We start from the raw sequence: 11,583 nt of genomic DNA, 5'->3' as shown, positions 1-11,583 counted from the left end.
CATCTTCAAGAAAGCTGTCCAATAGCGAGGAAAATGTTTTACAAAAAGGCCTCAATTTCAGCATTGCTCCACGACACATTCCTGCACTTGACATAGTTTCATCTGTTGAGAGTGCAATATACAAACTTCCTGCCGCCAAACAAGATGAATTTCGTTGGAATGTGCGTACAGCAATCACTTCAGCCGGTCCACCTAAACCGAATCTGCCGCCTGATGAACTAAAGGCCATCAAAACTCTGAAATCCGACCATACCATTGTAATCCTCCCAGCCGATAAGGGTCGTGCTACAGTCATACTTGACAAACCAGACTATGAGCAAAAAATTACTGATTTGATCACCACAGATCAATATACAAAACTGGTAAAAGACCCCACAGCCAGCATTGAAAGAAAAGTGTACCAAACTCTAAAAAAACATCAGAATCACATCCCAGAAAAAACTAGATCAGAACTGACACCACACAGCAGTAAAGCACCCCACATTTACGGTCTTCCAAAGATTCATAAACCCGACATGCCTCTGCGCCCGATCATCAGTTGTTGTAATTCCCCATGCCAGAAACTATCAAAATATCTCCTGAAAATTGTTAAGCCACTAGCAGGACAGACAGATACATTTGTCAAAGATTCTAATCATTTTATTTCTATAGTCAAAACACTGAAAATAGAAAACAATGATACCCTGGTGAGTTTTGATGTCCAAAGCCTCTTCACTAATGTGCCAGTAGCCGAAACACTCAGCATTGTCAAGGCGAAATTGGAAGCTGATCCAACCCTAAAGGACAGAACTATAATACCAATCCCATCCATCATGGAAATGATTACCCTCTGTGTCACCACAACATATATCCAGTTCAAGGATATTTTCTACAAACAGACCGATGGCATGGCAATGGGCTCTTCTCTTTCACCATTTATGGCCAATATATTTATGGAAAACTTTGAGCAAGAAGCACTTAGCAAAAGTAATAGCCCTCCAAAAATCTGGCTCCGTTATGTGGATGATACCTTCACTGTCTGGCAACATGGACCTGAAACTTTGGAGGAATTTGTGAACCACCTCAACTCTCTGAGGCCATCAATAAAATTCACATATGAAAAAGAAACCAAAGGTAGCATTCCTTTCCTGGATGTACTAGTCAGCAGAAAAAACAACAGCCTGGAAACAAAAGTATACAGGAAACCTACGCACACAGGCCAATACCTTAATTTTGCATCCAACCATCCCAAAACAACAAAAACTGGCATAATTCACACACTAACCAACCGAGCTGAGATTATTTGTTCTGATGAGAAATCTATTGCGGTTGAACACAATCATATAAAAAAAGAACTCATAGCCAATGGTTACCCTGTCAACACCATCAAACAGCATTTGAAATCCAACAAAACACTCAAATCCACAGAAACTGAGAAACCTGCAGGAACCCTAGTTATTCCATATGTTCAAGGGCTTTCCGAAAAAATAAGACGCCTAGGAAATAAATATGGACTTCAAACAGCATTCCGTTCTAAATCTACTATTAAAAGTATTGTTACCAAGGTGAAACCAGCCACAGAAAAATTACAAACTCACAACTGTGTGTATCAAATCCCCTGTGAATGTGGCCACATGTACATAGGTGAAACTGGCAGAGCTCTATCCACCCGAATCAAAGAACACAAAAACAACTGCAAGAAGGGTGAAACCCTAAAATCCAGACTTGCTGAACATACATGGGAAAATAGCCACAAAATTCTCTGGGAAGACTCCACACCACTCATACAGGAATCCGATAAAATAAAAAGGAAAATCAAAGAATCCATTATTAGCAATAAAAATATTTTCAGCCAGCAGAGCATTGAATTAAAAAATATGTGGATCCCTTTGATAAAGAGAGAAACATCCCTGCAGCACAAAACAATAGCCAATACTCAACCCACCATAACCAATCCGCTTTAACTACATGGTGCACAGCCAATGGTGAGACAGCTCGTCTGTCATTGGCTGAGCAAGATGTAGCCCTTTCTCTGATAAATACCCTCATTTTCCAGCCCCTTCTCACTTCGCACCAGGCAGTGGTGCAGAGAGGACAGCCTCTCTAAGGCCTAGCTTCGCTGTTCATATCAGTGTTTGTCAGCCACCACTGCTTCAGGTATTAGGCGACCCGGTGGGTCGGATAGCCCGCGAATCGGAACCGCGACAGGGACAGGGATCATGGCGAGTACGAGTACAACAACACACGAACAGGCCATGGAAACCCAACAGGCTAACGCCAAACGCGAACGCGCTGACGATGAGATCGACTTCCAACAGGTCTCGGGTAAAAAGGCCTTGAGGGGAAACCGGAGCACATCACTCGGTAGGCGTCGGGAGACGGTACTGGCGAACAGTGAGGACGCGCGGATTTCGAGGCGCGGCTCCGCACAACAACACACAGCAGCGACATCCGCAATCCCGCTGCAGAACAGCTACGGCGTGCTGGCAAATTTGCCTGCCGACACACAACCACAGACAAGTGCACAACCACAGACCACAACCGCGGCCGGCACACGGTACAGGGGTGTACCGATAATGGTCAGGGAAGTTGCGAAGCTCAAGGAGATCGCAACTTTCCTGAACACACACAGAATCGCGTTCAGGAACACGATCACGCGCAGGAGAGAGCTGCGACTGACATTTGAGAACAGAGAGGGCTACTCTCAAGCTCTCTCATACCTGAAAGGCCACAACATCTACCACCACACGTTTGCGCATCCCGACGAGCGCAACACAAAGGTCGTTATTAAGGGATTGTACCCGGAGGTCGTCGAGGCCGACATTGCCGCGGAACTGACGGAGAAGGGATTCGTAGTTCATGACGTGCGTAATTTCGAAGTCACCCGGTCAGACGCCACAGGGCAGCAACAACGATTTAGGTCGGGAACTTTCTGCGCGACAGTCGCGGCCTCAGACGTCAACATTCTCGCCGTTCGTACACTTCACTATACGACAGTGACTATTCAAAAATACCAGGCCCGCCCACAAGACATCGCCCAGTGCAAGCGCTGTGGTGAATTTGATCACACCCACACTCGCTGCAGTAAGCCACCGCGATGCGTCAGGTGTGGCGAAAATCACACCCGAAAGGACTGCCCGAAAGCTGACGACGCAGATAAATTCTGCTTTAACTGTAAAGTGCGGGGACACACTGCAGCATGGAAGCAGTGTCCAGTATTTTTGAAAATGGTCACGAGTAGGTCACAGCGACAATCCGTGCAGACACAGGCGCAGACAAAACAACAACCGCCAGCCACGCACAGCCAGGTGGAGTTCCCCCCCACCCGCCCCGCTCACGCACAGCCGCGCGCCCAGGTGGTCAACAAGCCACAGACACAGCCGCAAACAACAACCACCGAGCTGACACGATCGGAGCGTAAATATTCGCAAGCCGTGAAGGAACCACGCACCACACACACTCCAGCGCAGACCAGAGTAGAAGGTAACACCGTCGGTGATCTATTCGAGCTGGCAGAGATTCTGAAACTCTGCAATTTCTCACAGCTCATTGCTACACTCTCGCCACACTACGCCGCCATCCGAGCTGAAACAGACGCATCGAAGCGACAGATGATCTTACTATCCGCAATCCTGAATCTCGCTACACCTTAAAATGGCACAGAACCCGGGGAAGCTTTTACAGGTCCTAATTTTCAATGCACACGGCCTCCAAAATAAAATATATGAACTGGAACAGTTACTTTTTGTATACGGAATCGATGTCGCTTTCATCTCTGAAACTTTTCTAAAACCACACATGCGAGCGTACATATGCGGCTACACAATATACAGAACAGACCGCCCCGCACTCCACGGCGGCGGTACAGCCATACTAATAAAACACGGAATTCACCACCACCCGATAACAATAAATGGACTACAACACATTGAGGCCACCAGCATAAACGTCCGTAATAATAATTCGCATGTTTGCATGTCCGCGGTATACAAGACGCCACAAGACCCACTCACACCACAGGACCTCAATAAATTAATGGAAGTCGAAGATCAATTTTTTATAGCAGGAGACTTAAACAGCAAACACACTGACTGGGGCTGCACCCAAAAAAACGCCAACGGGAACATTCTACACGGCCACGCGGTTGCAGGAAACTACATCATTATTGCGCCTGACTCCCCGACATGCTATCCAGTAAATGGTGGCACCCCAGAAATTTTAGACATAGCCCTAACCAACATTCCAAACGCTCAGATAAATACAGAAACCTTAGATGAACTAAACTCCGATCATTTACCGGTGCTAACACAAATAACTTTTAATGCTACATCCAACATACAACTCTTTAATAATAAACTAAAGATTACAGATTGGGACGGGTTTAAGATAGAACTTATAGACACCCTAAATCAGCCCCCCGAAATAAATTCACCCGAGGAAATAAATCCACACGTAAAACTTTTCACGGACACAGTAAAAAATGCCATTAAAAAACACTCTCGCTTTGAAACAAAAAGGCAGTTCACTCGAACACACTACCCCGATCTGGATTATTACATTTCTCTTAGGCGGCAAGCCAGAAACAGAGCACAAAGGCTCCGCACAACAGAAGCCAGAAACGAATACAACAGACTGAATAATCTCGTACAGCGCAAATTAAAACAGGAAAAAATAAATCAATTCGGAAACTTAATAAACGAAGTAGCCACAAAACCGCAGGAAATGTGGAAACTATCTCGCAGGCTCCGCGGCAACAAAAAATTTATTTCAACCCCAGCTATTATAACAGCCACCGGGGCTAAATACATCGCAGAAGACAAGGCCAACGCAGTCGCAGACCTACTGGAGAAACAATTCTCCCCGAACACAGACGTAAATGACAGAAACTTCACTTTAACAACAACACAGGCGGTAAATAACTTTTTACAAACAGGCACGCAGTCTGTTCCTGAACCCATAACGTTAAGGGAACTTTTAAAGCTAATTAAAGCCAGTCCGAACAACAAATCAGGCGGCACGGACGCAATAAATTACGAAACACTTAAAAAACTCCCTCTCGAGGCACTCGAATATTTACTGGCGATATTCAATGCAATACTAACACACAAAACTTAACCCGATTCCTGGAAACTTGCAAAAATAATCACAATTCCTAAACCAGGGAAAAACCCAGCCATCCCAGAAAACAGGCGACCTATAAGTCTTCTAAACAGTATGAGTAAAATTTTTGAAAAAGCCTTACTCTCGCGCCTTCAAACACACGCAGAGGAACACGACGTGATTCCAGACATTCAGTTTGGTTTCAGGAAAGGTCACTCAACAATCCACCCCTTAATTAAAATCGTTGAAGATGCTACCGACGGATTTAATAACCCATCTAAAGCCTACACAGTAATGACAATGCTCGACGCAGAAAAAGCATTCGACAAAGTCTGGATTCCGGGTCTTATTCAAAAATTAATAAACTTCAATTTTCCAGACACATATATATACCTGGTGGCCCACTATCTATGGCGTCGTAACTTTTATGTTGCTCTGGACGGGGCTAAATCGACTACTCGCGAACTTACAGCTGGAGTGCCACAAGGCTCCCCACTCTCTCCTTTCTTCTATAATATTTACACAGCCGACATACCGCATGCAAACGCCTACGTACAGATGTATGCGGATGATACAGCCATAATTAAACAATCTGGTAACCTAAGATATGCCATGGTATGCGTCCAAAGGCAGCTAACTGCACTTGAGCAATACTACACTCGGTGGCGAATTAAAATTAATGCAGCTAAATCAACCACGCTTGTAATTTCAAAACGTAGAGGCAGACCAGACAGGGAACTAGAAATTTTTCACCAACCTATTCCTAATGTTTCACAGGCAAAATATCTAGGACTCACGCTAGACAGGACATTACTATGGAGCAAACACATTACTCGAGCAACAAACATTGCAACAGGATCCTTAAGAAGCCTGTACCCAATGTTAAAAGCACCTAATTTACCACGCAGGAAAAAACTCCAACTTTACACTCAAATTGTACGCCCGCAGTTGCTATATGGTTGCGAGGTCTGGGGCTATGCTGCAAATCACCATATAAATCGGCTACAAGTTAAACAGAATAATTTCCTAAGGGCCATTTTAGACTGTAACAGATTTACGAGTAACGAAACTATTCACAACGCACTTAAAATTCCGTACATCCGCGAAATAATATCAAAGAATAATAATAAAATGTACCTAAATTTACCACAGCACGAAAACGCACTGATAAATTCAATAGCGATTTACGACCCGTCCGAGCAACGAAAACATAAAAAACCTCGATTAAATTAAAACAATAATTATTACAAAACGAAAGCGACATGGATTCAGTTTTTAAAAAAAGTCTTCAATAAATTTTAAATTACATAAAATAGCTCTCCGAACACCTCGTGCGGGGGCTTTCGGGGCCCCGGCCAATCACAGGCTTAGAAGCTCTCTGATTGGTCGGGGCGCTGGGGGCCCCCAAACAAAACTGTTTTTTCTCCCGACACCAAGGCAGTCGCATTCCAGCTCCGGGCGTGTTCACACCGCGCAGAGCCTACAGTTTAAAGTTTAAAGTTTACACGGCCTATACAATTCAAAATGGTCCGAAGCACGCAGGTGTAGGTTTTGGCTCCCGGGAGATTCACTGCCTGTGTTGTTAGGGCTGACTCCCTATGCCTGAAGGGCGAGACCCGCCTGGCAGGCTTCACCTCCAGTGCCGGCCGCATTTCGGAAAGGCATGGGATTTTGAATTGTGAAACAAATATAATTTCTATATATAATAACAACAATAAAAATAAATAAATACAAGCTACAAAATAACTTCAGCATCATTAACTCCACTTCTTTCGATTCAAAATGGTCCAAAGCACGCAGGTATGTGCGGCCCCCTCGGGTTCACTGCCTGTGATGTTAGGGCTGACTCCTTATGTCTGAAGGGCGCGGTCCGCCTGGTAGGTTTCACCTCCAATGCCGGCCGCGTTTCGGAAAGGCGGGGGATTTTGAATCATAACAATAAAATACACTTCTAGCTCACCACTTAATAATAGCAAATTAAATTTCTTACATTCTCTGCATTTTTCTCTCTCCTAGCTAATTCAAAATGGTCCGAAGCACGCAGGTGTAGGTTTTGGCTCCCGGGAGATTCACTGCCTGTGTTGTTAGGGCTGACTCCCTATGTCTGAAGGGCGAGACCCGCCTGGCAGGCTTCACCTCCAGTGCCGGCCGCGTTTCGGAAAGGCATGGGATTTTGAATTAAAAAAGCTAGTTCCGTAAATCCATCATCACCTAATTAATTTTCCCTTCCCTGGGGTACGTAACATTTTACAGCCACACCACTACAACACGCGCGACAATCCACACACATGTCGTAGCACCTTGTCAAGGCAGAATCATGCAGGTGAACTGGCAGAGGGAGCTGCCCCAGCCCTCGCTGGGGATCCGGGCCGAGAGGCATGCATGCCTGTCAGGGCAGGGCTCTGGGGGCTTGTACAGTAGCTTTAAGTCTAGATTTAAAAATAAAAAATAAAAAAAATAAAAAAAAATTTATAAAATAATAAAATAAAATAAAAAATATATATAAAAATTAAAAACAAAAAAAAAAATTAAATAAATAAAAAAAAAAATACTGGACGAGGGCATCTCTCTGCTCGAACAATAATAGAATAGGACGACCTTCATTTATTAATTTCACTTTCTATTTTTCAGGTTTAGAAGACAACAGCCAGGGGGCTAGCTACAGCAATACTGGTTTAGCCTAACTTTGACCGAACTATATTGGAACGCAATAGTTCGGTCCTTAAGGCGGCCAGGTGTTTACTAATCTATGTAATTTCTTTTACCGTATCACCAACACGACCACACGATGATATGCCTGTGTGAAGTGACGGCCTGAACTACCTTGTTACATGCAATAATGGGCTAACTACCCTAGCATGTTTCTGTGTTCCCAGGGGTTCGTAGGAGCGGCTTGCACAGCTTTACACTACACGCCACACCCGAATTTAACTAGGTCACTTGAAATTACAGCACACCGACAAGCCTCTATTGCACACCAACACGACACTACATCACGCCAGTTAGCCGATCTAGCTGGTGGGGAGCTTCTCTCCCCCGCCGAATTAGGTACACGTAATTTTTTCTATCATTACACAACCTACCAGCGCACACACAGGCCCGTGTGCCAAACTTATCCCTCAAGACACGCGCCCCGCCCGTTGATCCAAGTGATTCTACAAAAGTGTGGGGTGCACCTGATTTACAATGCACTAAGCGAGTTATAGAAACTTCGGTTTCTGGTCTCGCACACACTAACTGCCCCGGATGGCAATATGATGGATCGGCGGCAGCCCCTTCTCAGTCGCACCTGTGTTTCCGTACCATGTGCGTCTCTGCCTGAGGACGGGAGCAGATAGCAGTTCCCGAAACGTCGCTGGTTTCTGTTTAGGTAAAACTATTGTATTTGTTTGTTTTTTCGTTTTGTCATGTTTTTTTGTCTCGCTTCAACTGTTGAGCTGAATTATTTTGGGTTTCAATATTTTCGTGTTGTCATCATTTGTGGGGATTTTTTCGTTCTCTTAGTACATTTTTCTTTGTTTTTTCTTTGTTTGCTGACCATATTCCTGTTTCGGAATATTTTGTGGTGTTCATATCCTTGTTGACAACAGCAATTGTTTGCTTAATTTTGTGTGTTTTTTGTATCTTTTTTTGAGTATTTTTATTTTTATTTATTTATTTTATTTATTAGTTTTTCTTCAACAGAAAAAGTTCTTAGCAATGGCGTATGTCCAAAAACTTACATCAAGTCACTGTGGTGGTGAAGTCCCGAAGGCTTACCTTGAACTCTGCTTGTCCCACCGTCACTCCTGGTTGGGTGCTGGTTGCTAGTCTCAGCTCGGCCTGGTGTGGCTGCAGCATGCCGGGCGGTACCAGGTTGGGTGCCACGAAGACGTGACTCGCGCCTGTGTCCACCAGGGCTGCCGCAGTGTGTCCGTTGACCTCCACCGGGAGTCGCAGTAGTCCGTCTCGAGCGCGGGTCAGCTGGTACAGCTGGGGTGGTGTCTCCTCCGCGTGTTGCGCGGGCTGGGTCGTGGTGTTCGGAGGCATGGTGTTTAGTGCCACGCCCCCGGGGTTGCATTTACCGTCGTGGTGGGGGGTGTGTTGGTTTGTTGGCGAGTGGGGCAGTCTAATCGGCACTGTGGTAGTTGGGGGTCACCTCGCTGTGGTGTTCCGTCGTACTGTCCCTGTGTCGCTGCTTCGCGGTGCGGTGGTGCGCCTTCGATGGGGCGGTGCCGTTTGGTTGGTGGGTACCTGCCTTTATCGGAGTCACGTCTGACAGGCCACCTCGGCTCTAGTGCGAGGCCGGTGTTCCCGCGTCCAGTGTTTGGCATATTGCAAGGCCACAGTCCCTGGAGGTTACGTTCAGTTTCTGTGGCTTGTTGTACATAGGCCTCTATGGACTCGGGTCGGCAACACCGCATGAAGGGTTGTAGTTCGTTTCGCATCAGGGCCGTCACTGTAGTGAGAGCGGCGATCGGTTCGGTGTTGGGTGCTACTCGCTTGAACAACTGGATCTTCTGAGCTACGAAATGTTCGGCGGGTTCGCCGTCGCGTTGGTGTTCGCCGTAGAATCGGGAGGTGCATTGGACTAGTGCTTGGTCGGTGTCGAACCGGTTTCTGAGTGACGTCGCGAATACTTCCCAGGGCATGGTGAACCGTCCCCAGAGGCCCCACCACTGGCGTGCGGTCCCCTTCAGCTGCTCGCTGACGCGTCCCGAACACTCGTCTGTCGGTACGCCGGACCGTGCTAGCCTCGCTTCGCAGTGTGTTAAGAACTCCTTCGGGTCCTCGTGCCCGACTCCGCTGAATTCGGGTAGCACCAGATTCCCTGAGTAGCAGGGGCTGTGACTGTACGCGCCGGTGTGTGGTATGGCGAGTGACGATGGTTTGCGGGCGTAGATAGCGGTCGGGTGGGTGTGTGTACCCATCTGGCACGTAGTTGGTAGCGTGTTTACCAATGTCTCGTGGGTCGTTGTTTCCGTTTTGAGTGGTACCCACTGCCACGGTAATGGTACCTGAGATTTTTCCGGTTGTACCTCGTCCCATGGTCTTACCCAGGTGTGATCGGGCGCTTCGTTTAGGTGGGCTGTGCACTGACACGTTCGGTACCATGGCAGTGATCCCGTCAGCAGGTCGACATTTTTGGGTAGTAGGCAGTGTGCGCACACGACGCTTCTCGGTGGTGCCTGCATGGTTTTGCGGTTGTTCTGGCCTATTGTTTACTGTTCACTCGGGCTTGTCAGAATGCGTGCGCGTGTTGTGCGCGCGGCGTGGCGGTCGGTGGCTGGAGAGGTGCCCGGACAGCCGCACAAAATGGAGTACGAGAATGGCCGTGTCGCGGGTGGGGGTGCGGATGGGCGTGCTTATAACCACCGCGTTAGCCTGGCGCCCTCCCGGACACGTTTCCCAGCAACAGAACAGCCTTCCTGCTAGGAACACTGCCGAGTCTCGAACACGAGAACCCGAGCGATGGCATTTTGCGCCCAACGTGGGTTAAAAACAGAAATTCAAGACTTCCTTCACGTGCGTTATAGAAGAAAACTTTACCGAAAAACATTTTTTTTAGCCATTATCTATCATATTTTTCTTGCCGGCCACAACGCGGACACAGGACGGCCATTTTGCGCAGAAGAAGGGATTAGGGTCAGACAGGCCGGCGCGACGCAGCAAGGAGACAAAGGGGCTACAACAACCCGGGCGCTCTCGCCAGTCGCCTCGCACTCCCATCTGCACGCCCTCCTCCGCCGCGGACAGTTTCGACCTCCGCTTTGTGCGGCTGTCCGGGCGCTCAGCGATGGCCGAGAGCGCCCGGACAGCCGCACAAAGCGGAGGTCGAAACTGTCCGCGGCGGAGGAGGGCGTGCAGATGGGAGTGCGAGGCGACTGGCGAGAGCGCCCGGACAATCGCACAAAGCGGCGGACGGAAAACGGGCGAAGCGGCAGAGGGATGTGGAGGGGTGCTGGTGGTGACATCGGTGGTCCGCGTCATGAGCTGGGCTGGAATAATCGCTGGAGGAGGGGGGGTTGTTGTAGCCCCTTTGTCTCCTTGCTGCGTCGCGCCGGCCTGTCTGACCCTAATCCCTTCTTCTGCGCAAAATGGCCGTCCTGTGTCCGCGTTGTGGCCGGCAAGAAAAATATGATAGATAATGGCTAAAAAAAATGTTTTTCGGTAAAGTTTTCTTCTATAACGCACGTGAAGGAAGTCTTGAATTTCTGTTTTTAACCCACGTTGGGCGCAAAATGCCATCGCTCGGGTTCTCGTGTTCGAGACTCGGCAGTGTTCCTAGCAGGAAGGCTGTTCTGTTGCTGGGAAACGTGTCCGGGAGGGCGCCAGGCTAACGCGGTGGTTAGCCACGAGGTGGGTCGTGAGGTCCGAAAGACCCTGCATGGCCCACTAGGAACAGCGGCGGTGGTGATGATGGTGTTAGGGATCCCTAATGCTTGTTGCCCCACTGGCCCTGCCTAGCATAGGACGCTGATCCCTAACTAGGTTGGTAAGGTTCAGAAATAACGTACACGGTTT

Source organism: Bacillus rossius, chromosome 2 (assembly GCF_032445375.1).
Source record: "Bacillus rossius redtenbacheri isolate Brsri chromosome 2, Brsri_v3, whole genome shotgun sequence".
Taxonomy (NCBI): Eukaryota; Metazoa; Arthropoda; class Insecta; order Phasmatodea; family Bacillidae; genus Bacillus; species Bacillus rossius.
Note: the sequence above shows the minus strand (reverse complement) of the source record.